At 43.9% G+C, this 19,727-nt stretch overlaps 1 protein-coding gene across 2 annotated transcripts in view; it reads right to left on the bottom strand.

Moving 5' to 3' along the window:
* Nucleotides 1–19,727, bottom strand: part of LOC146059656 (septin-5-like) — a 109,753-nt gene that overhangs the window by 42,964 nt on the left and 47,062 nt on the right. The window lies entirely within an intron of this gene.

The raw sequence follows: 19,727 nt of genomic DNA, 5'->3' as shown, positions 1-19,727 counted from the left end.
ACACAGCAACAGCCCAAACCTGTGGGGAGGAGTTCAGCATGTAGTAGCTTCCTATTGGGAGCTGCTACTGCTCATCATACACAGAGCTGGTAACTCCTCCCCCTCTTGGGCTGCCAGTACATGGAGTGATGACAGCAATAGCTTCCAACAGGAAGCCATTCTGTACAAATCGCCAGAGCTACAGTGCTTCCATGGGCTGCTGCTTGTGCAGCCCAGGAGCAATTCCTCTGCAGTGAGCATGCCCAGACTTCAGTGAGTCACCCAGTGTGATGCAGCATTGCACCAGAGAGGTGCATGGAAGTTTATTTTTTTAATTATATTTGTGTGTAGATCTTTATTAAGAGTATAATTTTGTGTACTTTAATTAATATTACAGTTATTAAAAGTTATTACAGTTATTAAAAGTGTATTTTGCTGTGTACCTGTGTTTGTGTGCATATAAGTACATCATGTATTTACAGTAAATGCACACAAACACTGGTACAGAGCAAATCAAACTAATAACCTGCAAATAATTAATAGAGACAGGATTATATGCAACATAAAAAGCTTGAAATATGCATGCAAATATGCATGAAAAATACTTAAAATATGCATGAAAAATGTTAAAATATGCTACATTAAATAATAAAAAAAGTAATTTTTAACTTATTTATTTAAAAATCAGCATGCAATTAGTTGCAAATAAACCTCAAAAATAGGCCCACAGCGTCTGCAGATGGCTAGTACTGTACACAGGATTTCTTTTCTTCCTGACTGCTACAGCAGACTGCAGTGTCCAAAGCTCTTCTTGCATCAACTACACGGACCCTCATCTCCAGCGCCGATGGATGAAATGTCAGCATAGCCTGTGAGGGCGGCGCAGTGGAAGACTTCTTCCCTGCGCCGCATACTCACTGTGACATGGCATTTCCTCTACGCCATGTGATGATACAACCCTTCTGCCCGCCTTCTCTCTGCAGAAGTCTGTCTCTTGGTGTAAAGTCCCAGGCCAGGGGCAGGCAAAGGTTCAGGAGCTTCGTAATAGCATTCACCCGACTGACTTTTATCAACATGGATTGGCAGCCTAGAGCAGTGTCAGACATAGCGTACATCCAAGGTTCCCCACACTGTGCACATATTGCCCTGGCCTGCACACTCTACCACTACCTGGCCAGCAGCAGCAGGGCAAAGCTGTGCTGTGACTCGTGGGTGGAAAGGAGGCGGGTCTAAAATATGTACCATCACTAGATTTTAGGTAAAATATGCAATAACCAGTGAGCATAGGCAAAATATGCAAATGCATATGCAAATGCATATAATCCTGTCTCTAATAATTAATGACATTTGCAATGAGCTGTACTCAGGAAATTGCAGCCCCCCTTAAGTTTAAAGGTAGGAGCAGCCACTGATGCCAGCCCATGCCCCTGTTGTGACAACTTCGCAGATGGGGCAGCCAAGCTGTTGTCAAGTGTGGACACACCTTACTGAAGCTTGCACACGACTGATGGAAACTCTCTTTTTATTGGTTGCCACAGTTCACAGCGTGTTAAGACCAACTGATGCAGCAGATTTTATGGCACACACTGCAAGTCAATGCTTTTAACACAAATAAAGGGGAGATGCACAGTATTAAAAATTCTAAAGATTACAAGTGCAGAACTTGCCCAAAGCAACCTATAAGCTTTTAGCTAGCATTTATCTAGTACCTTCCTTTAGAGGAGGAGAGGGGGGGGGGGGGGGGAGATCAGGTTCAGGATTGTGCACTTGAACCACTACTCATGAGTGTGTGTGCGTGTGTGTGTGTGTGTGTGTGCGTGTGTATAAATGCTGTAGAAGATGAATCACCATTAGGATTTTATTATATAAGATGCATATGTTACTGCACAGGACTATGGTCCATTTTCTATATTGCATTGCTGTTATCAATCTGGTACATGATCACGAATGCACTAGCAGTACTTACTAATATTGCACTAGTAGTCTCCTAATGGCTAGCCAATCTTCTAAGCATGGGCCCCTACCAATGCATTTTCACGATGGATCCTTCATGTCCCAGTCTGACACTGTATCTAACCAATTGGAGGGGATTTAGTCAAAAGGTCAACAGTGACAATATTGACATTAATAATGTGGACACCACAATTATACTAACATTGTCAAAGTGCCAACAGGTAATGTGTCAGTGTTCTCAGACTATCGACAGGTGAAATGTAGAGATTGTCAAAATGTTGACATTAGGGTTATCCTACAGGTGGGTGGTTGGGGATAACTGCAGGCGGGAGGGTTAGACTGTAACATAGTAATTAAGGCTGAAAAAAGACATTAATCCATCAAGTTTAACCTATCTAACTTGTAACTACTGACTAGAGTAAATCATATCTATAGGATTCCCTTAGTGGCCAGTTTTGATTTAAATTCATTAACAGTAGTTGCTGTAACCACCCCACCGACAATGAGTTTCAGAATGTTACTGCTCTAATGGTCAAGAATCCTCTTCTTAATTCAGTATGGATTTTATTTTCCCCGAGCCTCAGTACATGCCCACGTGTCCTAAATATAGGCCTGTTAGTGAACAAATCATGTCCCAGTTCCATATGATTCCCAATCCTGTATTTGAACATATTAATCATATCTCTTCTCAACCTTCGTTTCACCAGTGAAAACATATTCAGCCTGGTTAACCTATCTTTGTTTTCTAGTGATAAGAGACCATTTTACTAGCATAGTCGCCCTTCTCTGTACCTGTTCCAATTCATTTATGTCCTTCCTAAGGTGCGGTGCCCAGAACTGAACACAATACTCCAAGTTTGGTCTCACGAATGCCTTGTAAAGAGGCACTATCACATTGACATCCCTTGAATCCATACTCCTTTTAATGCATGCCAGTGTCCGGTTTGCTTTTTGTGTTAAGCAGTGTGAACTATTTCCCAATTTCTCATCTATGATGACCCCCAAGTCCTTCTCTACAGCCGAATATCCTATAATACTGTAACTCCATTTAGCCTATAAGTAGCTTGTTCATTTTTGTTCCCATAATAAATTACTTTACATTTTTCAACGTTAAACTGCATTTTCCACCTTTCCGCTCACTTTTCCAGTTTATTTAAGTGACTTTGTAGTGTTTTTCCACATCCCCTCCTGAGTTAATTTCCTTACTCAATTTTGTGTCGTCTACAAATATTGCAATTTTACTCACTACGTCACTTCCAATATCATTAATGAATATATTAAACTAGGTGGATCCCAATATTGAACCTTGCGGGACTCCATTTTGGACCTTACCCCAGCTGGAATGTCTGCCATTTACTACCACTCTCTGTCCCCGATTGTGCAACCAATTTTTAATCCAATTACAAATTTTATCTCCTAACCCTAAATTACCAGTTTCATAAATAACCTTTATTGAGGCACTGTGTGAAAAGCTTTAGCGAAATCAAACAGTATTACAGTACATCAACAGATTTCCCTAAGTCCAGCCCCCTACTGACTTCCTCATAGAAGCAAATTAAATGAGTCTGACATGATCTATTTTTGACAAACCCATGTTGAGCCTTACTTATCACTTTCTCCAGTTCTAAGAAAATTTGGATACTATCATTCCTTCTAATATTTTCCCCACAATGGATGTAAGACTAACTGGCCTATAATTTTCAGGGTTCATTTTGTTACCTTTCTTCCATATTGGTACTACGTTAGCTATGCGCCAATCTGTTGGTACCATCCCTGAGTTTATTGATTCCTCGAATATCAGATATAATGGTAGTGCTATGACAGAACTCAATTCTTTTAGTATCCTAGGATGTATTTCGTCTGGGCCAGGAGATTTGTTACTATTTAGGTTCCGTAATCTATTTTTGACCATTTCCTCACTCAAACATACAGTTTGGAAGCCATCAATTGTCGAGCATTTAATCTGTGGGAGATCTTCTGAAGATTCTTCCCTTGTAAATACAGATGCAAAAAATGAATTGAATAATTCCGCTTTCTCTTTCTTTTCTATTACCAGGGTACCCTTTTTATTTTTTAGTGGGCCAATATTTTCCTTCCTTAACCGTTTCCCGTTTATATAACTGTAGAATTTTTTGCTATCTGCGGCTATTTTAGGTTCAGTCTCTAATTTACCCATCTTGATTGTATTTTTACATTTCTTATTGCATTCTTTATATGCGGCAAATGATTTGGGTATCCCATCTTGTTTAAATGTTTTGAATGCCCTCCTTTTTTTTTAGCTATTTCAAATATGACTTTGCTGTCAAGCCACATAGGTTTACTTTTGGCATTTGTTCTTTTATTTACCCTAGGAATAAATTTATCAGTGCCCTCCAGCAGTATTTTTTTTTAAAAGTTTGCCACACTTTAGTAGTATCCATACCTCTAAATAATTCCTTCAAGTTTATATACTTTAAGGACTCCTCAAACTTGCCAAAGTTTGCTTTTCTGAAATTTAATAACCTAGTTGCTCTAATATAATTATCTTTGTTAAAATCTAAATAAAATGTGATCATATTGTGATCACTGTTCCCCAATGTCTCCCTTATGGTTATGTAAGTAACAATGTCCCCGTTGTTGCTTCTCAAGAGATCAAGGATATTGTTATTTCTGGTTGGACTTTCAATAAATTGATACAAATAGTGGTCATTTAGGGCACCCAATAAAACATTTCCCTTAGCGGCACTAGTTGACCTACTGTATCCTTCCAATTTATTTCTGGGTAGTTAAAGTCACCCATAATAATAATGTCCCCTAAGCTGGCCGCTTTTCCCACCTGCAGCAAGAGGTCTCTTTCCTCCTCCATATTTATGTTGGGTGGTTTATAACATGTTCCTACTTTAAGTTTTTTAGCCCCTTTAATATTACCTGTGATTTCTACCCATACCGATTCTACCGACTCCATTGTGCTGTCGTTTATGTCTTCCCTTATGTGGTGGGGATTAGAGCTATGCTGGCCATACACTAGACCAACTTTCATCCAACCATCCAAATAGATCCAATTACTGAATGGGAGCAAATGTCATTAGTAATTCAGTAATTTGCTCACAAAATCTGGAAACTGTCATTCAGACATGGTACTGTAGTTGAATCTGTTTTGACTGAATGTTTTTGTCCATTTTCCGTGGTTTGTGAGTAGATTGCTGATTGTCATTTGCTCCGATATAGTATCAGATTTTCAGCCCAACCAACCAACTAAGTGGAAGGTTGGATGAAAGTTAGACTAGTGCTGCGGTGGACTCTAAATCAGTGTAGGAGGGGGCTGCTGCTGGCTGTGATGCCACCCCCCTCCACTGCCACTGCTGGCCCCTGCAGCTGCCAGTCCCCAATACCACCGCTGGTCCCCCACCATGGCACATGCCCAGTATCGTCCTTGGTAGTGCGCATGCCCCCAGCTTCTATGGGCTGCTTCGTAAAGCAGCCCATAGAAGCTACATCACGTTCCCGGCACCTGTACACTGCAGATAACAGGCACTGGGACTGGTGTGGTATAGGGGTCAGACAGTCGTGATCCCGACAGTCATTAGCCCGACGTCGGGATCCCGAAAGTCATTAGCCCGACGTCGGGATCCCGACTGGCCGGACTCAGACCGCATGGTGAGCGCAACAAAGCCTCTTGCGGGCTATGCTTGCCACCTATTATATTCTCCCTCTATGATGGTCGTGGACCCCCACGAGGGAGAATAGCAGGTGGTCGTCAGGCACCCGGATGCCGGTGTTTTGACAGTCGGGATCCCGATGTTGGGTAAATGACTATCAGGACCCCGTCCGGCACCCGACTGGTGCATGTGCAGCATCAGCCTCTGTGCTATGCAAGAGCTGCAGTCGAGGTAGAGAGGTATTCTGGAGGGAAAACCTCCCAATGGGACTGCATTGAGTGACTGGCAGGTTGGATGTCTCATAGGAAGTCACTGCCAGTCACAAGGAAGCCAGTGCAGTCTCACAGACAGACACAAAGCACAGTGATGGATTTGACCTAGATGGGGGCTGTAGTACTGCAGTACATAGATAAAACCACCACTGGTCTAGTGTATGGGAACAAATGACAATGGACAAAAACATTTAGTCAAATTGTTTAAATCAAACAGATTCAACTACAGTACCTGGTCTGAATGACAGTTGTCCATTTCCAGATTTTGGGAGCAAATGGCTGAATTGCAAATTACATTTGCTCCAATCCAGTACCAGATTTGTATCCATCCAGCCACCTAGTTGGATGGTTGAATCAAAGTTGGTCAAGTGTATGGCCAGCATAAATTTAGTTAGTCTAGTGCCTAATGCTGGCCATACACTTGACCATCTTTGATTCAACCATCCAACTAGGTGGCTGGATGGATACAAATCTGGTACTGGATTGGAGCAAATGTAATTTGCAATTCAGCCATTTGCTCCCAAAATCTGGAAATGGACAACTGTCATTCAGACCAGGTACTGTAGTTGAATCTGTTTGATTTAAACAATTTGACTAAATGTTTTTGACCATTGTCATTTGTTCCAATACAGTACCAGACTTTCACTCCAACCAACCAACTAGTTGAGTGGTTGGATGAAAGTTGGTCTGATTGTATGGCCAACAAGACACAGGGATAAAAATTAGGGGAGAAATACTCACCTGAGATCTGAAGGATCAGAGGTATCACCCAAAGGCCTCTGGGACTTAAAAGACGCATCTGGAGCCACGGCAGTTGTCGAGATCACGTAATTATACACGTCCAACATTTCATCATGGTCTACATGATGAATGTAGACAGGATAAATACCGACATTTTGACCATGTCTACATTCTCATGTTGAAATGACAAATGTTGACTTTATGACTGTCGACATCACAGCATGGACTGGAGATACAGGATCCATCATATCTAGCAATTTGATGTAAAATCTGCACCTGCAGATCCATTGGTCACATCTATATTGAACACATTAAATTTGTAGAGGATTTTTGTGTTTGTTTGTTTGTTAGATAATAGTTGAATACGTTATAATCAGTCATATTGTATTACTATAAAAGTAGGAATAGTTTCAACAGAACAAAGGTTGTGCACAACCACAAGGAGATAAATCAATATGCCTCAAGGTAATTACACCAACACAATTACATGCCAATAATGTGCCTGATTCAGACCTGCTCACTGGGCTGAGAATTCGCAGCCTGAGCGATTATGTGCGTATGCGCGAACCTATCCAACCGAAGGCAGCGAGCGAAGGCTAGCCTTCGCTAATTGCTCACAGGGCGATTGACATCCTGTGGGCGTTTGGGGGCGGTGCAGCAAATGTAATTGCTCCTGAGGAAGCCAGAGTGCTATATCTTGGGAAATGCATTGAGCACTTTTTAGTCGCCCCCAACTGTCAATTTTACCATCCACTGGCTGTTGGTCCTGAGAATCCACCGTTTAACTGGACACTGCATTTGGGACATTTGCATTGCCCCTAATTAACCAGCATACCAAGCGGCAATTTTCTCAAGGACTCAAAAATTCAAGTGCACTTTAAAGGAGGACATAGAACACACGGTTATATACGTGGGACAATCAATCAATTCCCATCTCCTCTAGATCCTACCAGCCAGCACATCATCATGGAATGGTAATATAAACATTCAATTATCAATCCAGTTGGAACTGTTTAATTCACGGATCCCAATTCCTCTGTTTGGATTATGAATTTCTGTATTGTTATGTAAAATGTTTGTATTGTAACAGTTTTATATTTACTGTTAAAGGGTGGACTGTGGAAGTCGAGTTGCACACACGCCATTTTAGAGTAGTATGGCCGCCATTTTGGTTCGCAGAGTTGCGCAAATAAAGTTTCCATACCCGAGTCTGTGTGACAAAGTGGACCAGAAGCGCAGCCATACTATTACACATAAATTCATAATAACATACTTACACTAAATAAAATATAGTTAAAGGTTTAGAACGCCACACATAGCTTAGTTAGCATTTGCATACATCCGTCTGTATCATGTTTAGTACCGATATGTTCCGTTTCATATGCGCAGAATTCCGGTCAGTGCGAATATTTCGCAATACATACGGTCTGATAGTTATGGACAAAATCCATATTCCTAAGACAGTTTCTGTTGAAAAGTATATAACAAAGGAATCTATTAAAACCGGTTCTGACTGCTTTTTACAATCCCTGACGACGATACTAACAAACAAAGGACTCCAAAAGTTCACTCCCCTGCACCTTTCCTAACCAGTTGGATTACTTTGCCCCAATCACAGAGGACCTGACATACGATCTCTGACCAATAGGAATGGCCTTTGACCTCCCCCTTCTGACCCTATAAGATAGGTGACCCAGGGCGGCCTCGGTCACTTCGGCACATTTTCCTTTCCCTGACCTTTGACCGGACTATGTTCAAACCTGAACATAGTGAGCTCCGACCGGACTGCGCTGCGCTATTTCCCCTGAAGGTAACATTCGTATTCCCCTTTAATGTGATGTGGCTGATTATGATTGTGTCCTGTATCTGTATTTTCTTCCCCTAGTAGAGCCTGTTTATTGTACTTATTGTTAGACTTTTGTATCACTTGTTATACCTGTATTTTCTATTCCTGTAACCCCCTTTTGTCCATTAGGGACTTAAATACATCTCTTTACGGAGTTCTTATCTCCTTACTTTAATACTGTGGTTGTGTCTGTTTATTCGCATTCAGCGATAAGGTATAAAACGGACACTGTCCTTAAAGGTATATTCGCAGATTAGAGTCAGAGTACTGCGAAAGGATATCTTAATAAGGTATTGGTTCTGTTGTGTATAATATACAATAAAGGTACGCTACGCTGCACTACATTTTGTTCGCACGTAGCTAGGTATAAAGGGTACGCAGGTTACGGACATATTACGTAAACTGCGCTTTTCACTTATTGTTTCTTTGGTCATATTTAATCGCCATTAACAATTGAGGGCTCGTCCGTCCGTTTCACATTCTGGAGCTCAGTACCGGGCGCGGCTTGACCTATACCAGCAAAAGGGTGGAAGTATTTATTATCCATTGCTGGATAGGCCAGGTCCGCGGCGGTGCGGGGTTCGAGAAGTGCTAGCGTTGAACCCGAAGTACAATAAGTGAAACATTAAGCCACGTGTTTTAAAGCATATCTAAGTGTTTAGTAAGCTGTACTTCTGCCTGCCACAAGTAGTTTAACGGGGTATAGTGTCTTGAGTTGCTTGTTTATTACAGTATATGTGCCACGTGCGATAAAGTTCGCACACGTGGAGACAAAGGCCTGTGTTTTATTATAGTACATAGAGGATCCCCTCTGTGCAAAACTATAACTTTTAGTGTTAGTTACTGCAGGGCCAGGGACTCCGCCACGTGGCGATAAGTTCTGGGCCTTTTACAGTAACGTAAAGCGTCTATTGTGTATTACGCAAGGTGCGCGCGCACGTGCCCATATCGGGAAATTTTCGCATCTTTGTACGTGATTTACGGATTAAATGCGGGATTTATTTCGCATCTTGATACGTAACTTTCGGACGAAGTTAAGGGATTTATTCCACAGTTAGGCGCAATTACTGCGTATAGCGAAACTCGAGCGCAACCTTGCAAATACACTATAGAACACGTGGGTGGCCGATTCATCGGCGGCCTGTGAACAGGTTGAACAAAACACACGTACACACGTGGCTGTTCACTGGCACTGCACATGCAGCACACATAGGAACGCAAAGGTGAACAGTATTGAATCATTAGCTTTATTTAAAACAGTATAGTAATATACTGTGGATAAGGCGGTGATTAATAAGAGAAAATAAGTTTTTTTCTTTTTGTTCATTTTCCAAAAACAAGCAACTCAAGCATTATTTTAATAGATTCCTATAGCCATTTAAAAGGGATTTATACCTGCATAAGTATCTAGTGAGAAGCTACCAGCCTGGGAAGATTTTCTGTACAGAAATATTTCAAAAATAAGCATAAGACCAAGGTGTAACTAGCGCCCAGTGTGAAACAAAACTGAGGCGAACAGGTGTGTGACGGCACGACTCAAGCGCAGTGTAGTCCGTGTAGGACAGTCCAGGTAGGACAAGGTGTACGTGACGACGTGCCCATAGGAACTGCCCCTTCAGTGGAACTACCTATTTTGATCCACTAGGAGGGTACAAGAAGATACATCGGAACCCAGTGATCCGATTAGCTACTTTAGAAAATCCAGTTTTTGGGGGTACAGGAAAACAAGTTTGTTGTACCCTGGAAAAATTAGGCCGCACCTTGTAGGTCAACTAGACGTGCGCGGCTAGTTGAGAGCTTGGTGATTGAGTAACATTACCTCGCATAGTGGGCTTCACGCTTGATTGCGGAATAGTGCCATTGTGTGGAGAAGTGAGTGGTTGGGGAGCTCTCAGACAAGTAATAACCCACCGGTATCTACTAGCTGTGAATGTTTATTCCTGTAATTATGGGTAATAACGGGTCACACAGTGATAACGTGCCAGTTAGGGAGGAAGCGAGTCGACCAAAAGGATCGGCGGCTTCCATAATGTGTTGGAGCACAGTGAACGAGCAGTTGTTTACAAAAAAAGAAATGGAGAAAAATGACACAAGGCAGCAAGTTAGAATTTCCCAGTGTTGGTAGCTTTGATCCAGAAATCTTATCGGCAGTAAAAGATGAAATATGTCTACTCTCCAGTCGTAAGAAGAGAGTGAAGCACATAGAAATTCTTAAATTGTGGCAGAAGGAAACTACAACCCAAAAGGAACATAGTTATCTGTCAGATGCAGGTATAATCAGCCACATCGAATACGAATGTTTCCACTCAGCAATATGTAAAAAAAAAAGGGAACAATTCAAGTCCGAAGTGAAACCAAAAATAACCTGAAAATTAATAACTTGTGTACTGTTTTTACCCCCTATAAACAAGATACAGATCCACAGGGGGGATTCCTGACATCAGCCATCCCTTGCGAAACTAGCGGAAAGGAGAGAGAGGCTGAGACAGCCCAAGCTGCTGCTGCCATTCTGGTCGAGGAGATGGCTGATGCCAGGAACACGATTGGAGACACAGGTAAGTACACACAACACAGCACAAAGATAGTTGTTCCTGGGATGTTGTCCAATGGGGCCGGGGAGATACAGATCCACCCTCTGCACACAGTGGAACCTCCTTGTGGACGGGGAGACAGGGATGAGGTAATGCTTGTAAAGGATAGTGACATGCACAATGCGTGGACACGCTCAGATATGGGTAAGTGGAATGGTTTAAATGTAAGAGTTTTTTTTTTTTTTTGGTATCAAACCCATTAACAACATTCCCTCCTGGTCTAGGTTGTGCCAAGCAATTAGCAGTTACGATTGGGGTAACAGGAAAGGTGCAGCATTACCCATTGGTAAAACAAATAGAGATCATAATCGGGCCCTTGCATATCAAATGCTCTGTCTTATTGACTGCAGCGGCTACGATTGACCTTCAAATCACAGAACTACCTTGAAATTTTAGTTATGTCTGCTACTGGACTCCAGAGAATTCATAACTTAGAGACAACAGGACCAGTATGCACGAACTAGATGCAAAATTGTTAGATATACCCCCATGACTAATGCTGCACTGTACTGTTATAGATTTTTTTTTTTTAACCCATCTAAGGTAGCTAAAAACTACAGCACAAAGGGCCTTATTTTGGTTCATTCTTTCTGACAAAATCCTTCTTAGATGGGCAAAACCATGTGCACTGCAGGGGGGCAGGTGTTACTTGTGCAGAGAGAATTAGATTTGGGTGGGGTTTTACTTCAAAGTGAGATCTATATTGCAGTGTAAAAATAAAGCAGTCAGTATTTACCCTGCACAGAAACAAAATAACTCACCCAAATCTAATTCTCTCTGCACATGTTACATCTGCCCCCCCTGCAGTGCACATGGTTTTGTCCATCTAAGAAAGATTTTGTCAGAAAGAATGAACCAAAATAAGGCCCAATTACCGAGTTCCCTTTGAACTAAAGATGGGAAGGACACAGGATTAATGGCAACAATAGCTTCAATAGAAACCCTGTTAAAAACAGAAAGTATAGCGCCCCAAAGTACAGCTTCACCATTTGAAATCTGAGGTTGAGCTGAAAAAAAATACCCAGTAAAATAACAAAGTTCCCAAAAGAGAACTTTTAGCTAAACACCCCTAGACACAGCCCATAGTTACATTCACACTGGGAAAGAGAAAGAAAGGGAGGGCTTACAAATCAGAACAGGAGTTGAAAAGGGTAAGAACCAAATAGTTGAGAGCCAATTCCCCCATAGTGCTAAATCCTGGTGTCAAATAAAAGAAAAATTTCCTGTTGAAAATAAATGTACACATTACTGTCATTAATATTTTCTATTTTTTTGAGTTTTTCTCTCTCTCTTTTTCCAATTTTTTCTCCTTTCCCTACTCTTCTGTTCCAGAAACCTCAGAGAGCCACCAAGCCCCTCCCCCGGGTCTTGCAAGATCGCACACTGTCCTTACGGCCCACCAATGGGTAAATACCAATACAATGGGTTAATGATCTATTGTTATGTCCTTTCCTCATCCACAACACCAGCAGATGGCGATAGACAACTTCTGGTGTATCCTCCTGAGGCAGGACATAAGGTATCTCAGGACGGATTGCGGTTGCGCCTGAACAAAGGGGGGGGGGGGGGAATCTGGGACACATTAGTAACCATAAACCCACAAATCATAGAAAAATAGTTCAAAAAATCTGTCGCACTCCCAGCAGAGAAATACCTATTGTGAATATGCGGTACCCCATAAAGCGAGTAGTCAATATATATTTTTCAGGAAATCTTGAACAAAGTCCCAGTAACTTTGAGCATTGCTCTTTATGTTACCCAGGGCAACCACAGCCACCATCTTGTGAAAAGCAGTCCAAGTAGTGCACAAAGCATTCCCCTTCAACAGAATGAAAAGGGTTGTAAAACGCATTTACATATAAATAGGTGCAATCACAAAACCCATGTCTTCACAGACAGATGTGGATAGTAAAGAAGAAGAAACAGGCCTGATTACAGCCTTTTGCCATGGGTATGACTGACACAAGAGACCATGTGATTTAGAATATTAGACCTGCTGAGGGGGCGACAGATATAGTGACGTAAGAAACCTGGTGATGCCAGCCTGACCAATGTCGTACTGCAGTGTACAATTAAACCCTATTACTTGAGCACTTCCTACTTGTCTACACAGTGTAGTTGCCATAGCACTACTGGTAAACAAAACTGAGAATGTGGTGTTGGGGTGTGTTTTAACTGTTTATGCTCCTCATATAGGCCCTTATTCTGATTGATGCGTACTTTTCCGCATACTTTCGGATCGCGTCTTTACGGCGTCTGCGCATGCGTGGAGAACGCTACGCGCATGTGCCACGCCTTGACTCCGTACCTGTTCGGGCAAATCCCGTACAAAACTGGTCACCGCAATCATTCGGGAAATATGGGCGTATTATGGGCGTCATGCGGAATGACACATGGGCGTAGTTTCAAAGTGGGCAAAACGGGGCGGAAACATGGGCGGACACGGGGGAGTACACTTATGTTGGGGGGCGTACATTCGGATAGCACTCCGAATGCACGCGAACAAAAAGGGAAGAAATGTGCGGTGTCCAAAAGGCCACTATTGCTTTGCGGACACCACTCGTTCCTGCGGGAGGCGAACGGACCGCCTAATGACTACAAGCATTAACACCTGAACCCAATAAAATCGACTCCTTTACTCATTACTCACTAATAGGACGCTTGTCAGTGCTTTAATTGAAACCATTGCTGCTTCAAGGAAACCTTACTAATCACCCACATATGCTGTACTTCTGACACACTTTAAACCTGCTAACAATGGACATGACTGAATATTAATACTAGCAATACACATGTGTATGCGACATGTACTAATTAAACCACACAATTGTTGTAAAGTAAAGAAATTTATTTATATACATTTCACAGTCAATGCCACTGTGATGCAATGACAAAAAAATAAAAATACCAAAAAAAACAAACCATGGCAGGAATGTACCAAAATAAATTATAATACAAAACAAATATAATTGCACACAGATGGACTCCAGCACCTCCTATGTGCCACTGCACATGCAGCCAGTGGGAAATGAGGAGGCTGCTGGCCCTTCTACAGCAGGGCAACCTGCACCTGACCATTCGACAGCAGGGCAACCTGCACCTGGCCCTTCTGCAGCAGGGCAACCTGCAGCTGGCTCATATGCACCATCAGCAGAATCATTTGGAACACAACCGGGGACTTAGCAACATCACTTCAAGTACAGCTGACAGTAATGGCAGGCAAAAGAGGGCAACAGGGGAACCAAAAAGGACATTTGAAGCAAGGGCTCATCTGGTTACCCTCAGCACGTGATTGGACATAAGAAGCTGACACACACAGTACAATGGAAGATTTGGGATGAGATAACGGTGGAGATTAATGCAGCCACAAGTTCATTTTCGACCACGTTTGGCCTTGGTAGGCTCCTTGGCCTGTGCAGCAGCTCTTCGGGCACGGCCAGATGCTGGGGCAGGTGGAGCAGATGCTGGTGAGGGGTTGGCTGGTCTACCCCTCCTGCCAGCAGGGAGTGTTGCTGGTGGTAATGCACCAGAAACGGATGACATTAGGACCCTGTTGCTGGTAACTAGCTCCACCATAAGCTCATTATGGTGGAGGAGGAGATCATTTTGGCGGGTGGCTTGCTCGGCCAGCACCTGAGCACTTGCAGCCATGGCCTGATGCGCCTCAGCCATGGCCTGCAGGCTCCCAGCGATGGCCTGCTGGGTGCTGACCAAGCTCGCCATGATCTCCTCGGTCCTATGCATCCGTTCTGATGCCAACTCTCCCTGCTGGTTTATGTCCCCAAGCATCTGGGCCAACCTGGCCAAATCGGCTTGGGCCGATGGCTGCTGCTGCACAGGCCTACCACTGGGGCCAGGTGGCACGGACTCCTCCACCTCCTGACCAGAGTCATCACCAAGCAGTGGGGTGTCTGTGGAAAATGATAAACACAATTAGGACACATTCTAAGATAATTACTTGCACAAGTTTATGGCATGACAAATATTTACCTTCAATAAAAGACGCAAACACTTCAGCTGGGGCCTCGCTATCCATCGTGCTCACCCCTCTGACCTCCTCAAGTGATACACAGCTCTCGGCCATCAACTCCAGGGGGGTGAACTCTAGCCCTGATGGCATGGGCCCGGCCCCAGATGTCTGGCTGTGTTGCCACCGCTTGGTCATCTTCCTCTTCAGGTTGGTTTTGAAGTCCTGCCACCTGCAATGTAAGTTGACATATTAATACATGTCACTCCAGATGTTTGCTGTTGCTGCCATTGCTCTGTGCTACATATTACGACATGTGCTTAATGTCCAAAAGATAACATTACATGCAACTATGATATCAACCGTTACAATACACATTCACAATCACCCTACTCTAACTCTCAACCAAATAACATGTCAATAATGTCTGTGTATGGTAACAACCTCACCGGCCATTTGCAAAATCCATCTAAGCATGAATTCAATCATTACTTGTCTATTACTGGGCACATGTATCACAAAACAACTTGCCTCTTCTTGACATGGTCGGCCTCACGAACTTGTGGCGCAACTTCATTAATCTCTGCCGTTATCTCTTCCCAAATCTTCCATCTGCGTGTGTGTGTCAGCCTCTCTGATGGACACTCAATCAAATCACGTGCTCGGGGAACCAGGATGGCAAGCTCCTGTGCTTCATATGCCTTATTTCTTGTAGTTGGTTCCTCTGTTGCCCTCTTTCTCCCCTTGCCACGTCCATGGCCACGCCCCCTGGCACGTGTCGCTGCACTTGAAGTGCTGGCCATGGTACTATCTTGTGAAGTCCCCGGTTGTGTTCCAAAAGATTCTTCTGATGGTGCATATGAGACAGCTGCAGGTTGCCCTGCTGCAGAAGGGCCAGGTGCAGGTTGCCCTGCTGTAGAATGGTCAGGTGCAGGTTGCCCTGCTGTAGAAGGGCCAGCAGCCTCCTCATTTCCCACTGGCCGCATGTGCAGTGGCACATAGGTGGTGCTGGAGTCCACCTGGTCAAATAGTTGCTGCAGCTCCTGGTCCACCTCTGGTTGTGATCCAGACATGTTAGCAACAACATTGTCACATTCTAATACACCTTTATATACTGTTTGTGTATCCTGTTTGGCGGACATCAGCGGCAGCTGCGTTCCGTGCACGAGCGTACGTCGCTGTTTTTTCGCGCCGCATACGGTGGCGGAAATTCCATTGTGTAAAACCTGGCGAAACTTCTACATTAAAAAACTGGTCACCAATTCTAACATTGCATAGAATCTTCTGATACACCTGTGACTATCGCACAATACACATGCTATTTGCTAGCATGACATGCCATTTGGTTCATGACTACTGTGGTATTGTGGCGTTTGATTGCAAGCTAAAAGTAGCCCAATCCCTTAGAAATTCCAGGCCACAAGTCATGCAATACTCATCACTACTGTTATAGACCACACATGTGACAGGCCTATAAATAGTGATTTGCTGCTAGAATCATTTGTCTCCAGATCTGGACTTGTCAGGGTCTAAGGTAAGCTCTTCCATGGTCCTTGTAGATATGATATCCATTAACAATGTAAGTGTATGAATGTATGCACCATTGCCTCACTGACTACAGATTGTTGGGCCAGCAAAGTCTTTGTAGCATTATTGCAACATGTCACATGTTCACTATTTCACTCACAGGTCTTAAACCTGTGTGTGTTCATCTATTGCAGGACAACATGTCCCAGCAATAGCTGGAATGTCTCATAGTACATGATGTCGGCAACAAATGCAGACACCTTTGATACTCAAGTAGTGTTTAGTAGTTCGATGTTGTAAGCATCTGTGTGTTTAGGACGGTGTGTATTGAGTTCATATTATTGTTACATCATTATAGAGTCAAATGGATCTTCGGGATTTTACAGGGCGGCCATCTATTGTACGTATTGAAGCCTACAAATCTATTTGTAGTGGGATATGGCCATTATGTGCATAGGTGCATCAGTATTTATGTTCATTTCTTTATAGGTTGCTGAAGCAATGCTGCGGGACATGGAAAGAAGGCTAAGGTCACTTGCGGCTCTCCCCACTCGTCGGCCAAGGAGGCCAGGACGTGCTAGAATCTATCGCACACGGGTGACTCTGTTTGCTATGCCCGATGATGAGGTACTTACTAGGTACCGGTTACCGCCACATGTCATTCTGGATCTGCTCTCGTTAATTGAGAGTGATCTGGAACCTCTACACGGGATCACGACAGCAATTCCGCCTCACACACAGCTGCTGGCGGTGTTGCATTTCTGCGCCTCAGGATCATTCCAACAAGTAGTGGCAGTACTTGCTGGAATATCTCAGCCGGCCTTCTGCCGAATCCTGAGGCGTGTGACGTCGGCCATGTTCAGGCGCAAGGGGCACTTCATGGCCATGACATTTGCCACCGAGACCCTGCGCAGAAGCCAGCAGGCCTTCCATCAAATTGCTGGCTTCCCTAATGTGATAGGGGCTGTGGATGGCACCCATGTACCATTTGTGCCTCCATCTCGAAGTGAGAAGATATATAGGAACCGCAAATTGTTCCACTCACTGAACGTGATGGTGGTATGTGGCCCATCCATGGAGATTCTCGCCTTCAACTCGAAGTTTCCCGGAAGTGCCCATGACTCTCATGTCATCCGACAAACCGGGATATGGCAAAGACTACAAGAGCTGGAAGGCCGTGATGCGTGGGTTCTGGGTGACTCCGGTTACCCATGTACGCCCTGGCTACTTACGCCGTACAGCTACCCAGCACCGGGCCCACAGGAGGCATTCAATCGGGCGCATGTTGCCACCAGGCAAGTGGTGGAGCGCTCAATTGGCCTTTTAAAGGGTCGATTTAGAGTGCTCCACCGCACTGGTGGTGACTTACAGTATGCGCCTCAAATGGTGTCGAGGATCGTGGGCCTGTGTATATTTTTCCACAACATTGCTGTGCGGCGTGAGATACCCTTTGATGAGTGGGAGGTACCATCTGAGCCGCAAGATCCGCCCATGCGCCCATCCCGCGCCCCTGAATGCCGGAGGGGATACCAGCTGCGGGACTCTGTGGCGCAAAGATACTTCAGGTACATTTTATCTAGTGGACCAGAACACACCAATTGTTGTAAAAATCACCCCTTCAAATAAGTACAGTGTGGTAGTTGTCAGTGTTACAAAACGACAATTAGCCAGCCTGCCCTCCTAATGGCAAAGAAATAGGAGATATTTATCATATGTGCTTAGTTTTGGGGGAAGTACAATATAGGTGCTCATTATTATACCTTGTACAAGGGATCTTATGTGTTTGTTATATCTTCATTATTGTAGTTGATACTATCCCTGATGACTGGTGAGTACATTGATTTATTCTCTAATGTGTTGGGGATTTTTTCCTGTGTTGATGTATGATTTGTTTGCAGATATATATATATATGATATTTCAATTTATTAACATGTTTAAACATTTCAAGGAGCAGGCAGGCAGCCAGGCAGGCTGGCAGGCAGGCAGGCAGGCAGCCAGGCAGGCAGGCAGGCAGCCAGGCAGGCAGCCAGGCAGGCAGCGCTGGTGTATAATGCTGGTCTCAGGATACCTGCAAGTATGTGTATGTGTCTTTTAAACATAAATGTACGCATACACATAGATGCATAGAGTAAGTAATGCTAAGTACAGCTAGGCGTTGCTAAGCTATAGCACGCGTTGCTTGGCGGAGCGAGGCCTTATTGGATTTGCTAAGTGCATACACACTGTGTTTTATATATATCAGATTTGCTCATTCCCATACATCAGCACTACTGTTTTTAAGGCATGCGAAATTGTCACCATTTGTGTTGGCGCAGAGACGCTGTTCATGTAAAGATGAACAATAAAGTTATTAACACAAATAACTGTTTTAAACCAATGACACCACCTGATTGGTTGATTGATGCCATTGTTAACATGGCGGAGACACGCAGGGCAGAGCCATTTTCGCCTGCGGAGCTCAGGGCTCTGGTCTCCGTCATGGAGACAAGGCTGGGCCGTGCGGGGCCCTTTATCACAAATGGCCAGAAGCGGCGGGCCTATGCTGCGGCAGGGCGCCGGATTTACGCCCGCACCCGGGTGCGGAGGAGCCTCGGCCAGCTCGAGAGGCGGTGGTCGGACCTCCGCAGGCGCCAGCCCCAGCTTCTCCAGCAAATTAGGGGCGAGATAGCTGATTGTGAGTATTTTAGCTATGAAATTTCGCACTTACATCATACCATCTATAAACAATAAAATGTGTCTCATGATAAGTGGGTGTCCATGGGTTTAAAAGTCCATAGACTGTTATGTGTGCTTCTTCCTGGTTAACATGCAGTCATGTGGCTTTTATATGTAATGACATAGCATTCATGATTCAGATGCATACAATGTGCCAGATCTAATATGTGTTCAACATTGATAAATGCCAGGGTTATAATGATTGAACAAATTACTAACAATCACATAATAACTTAAATGTCACATTTTGGAGTCCATTAACAGTAAGGAGCTACTTTCAAGCATCGTTTGCCAACATTATCACCCTTCCATGTATGTCTTGTTATGGATTATTACATGTGCCCCAATGACCCGACATTGACCATGATTTTGTTTTCTACCACACAGCACGAGCCCGAGCACGACAGGCACGGGAGCAGGCCGAGGCTGCCCTGGCGGAGGAGCAGGCGCAAGAGCGTGATGAGGAGGTGGCGGCGAGGGTGGAGGAGGAGCAAGTG

This window comes from Crinia signifera, chromosome 2 (assembly GCF_055691185.1).
Source record: "Crinia signifera chromosome 2, ASM5569118v1, whole genome shotgun sequence".
NCBI classification, from domain to species: domain Eukaryota; kingdom Metazoa; phylum Chordata; class Amphibia; order Anura; family Myobatrachidae; genus Crinia; species Crinia signifera.
Note: the sequence above shows the minus strand (reverse complement) of the source record. Positions and strands in the feature narration are given on the sequence as shown.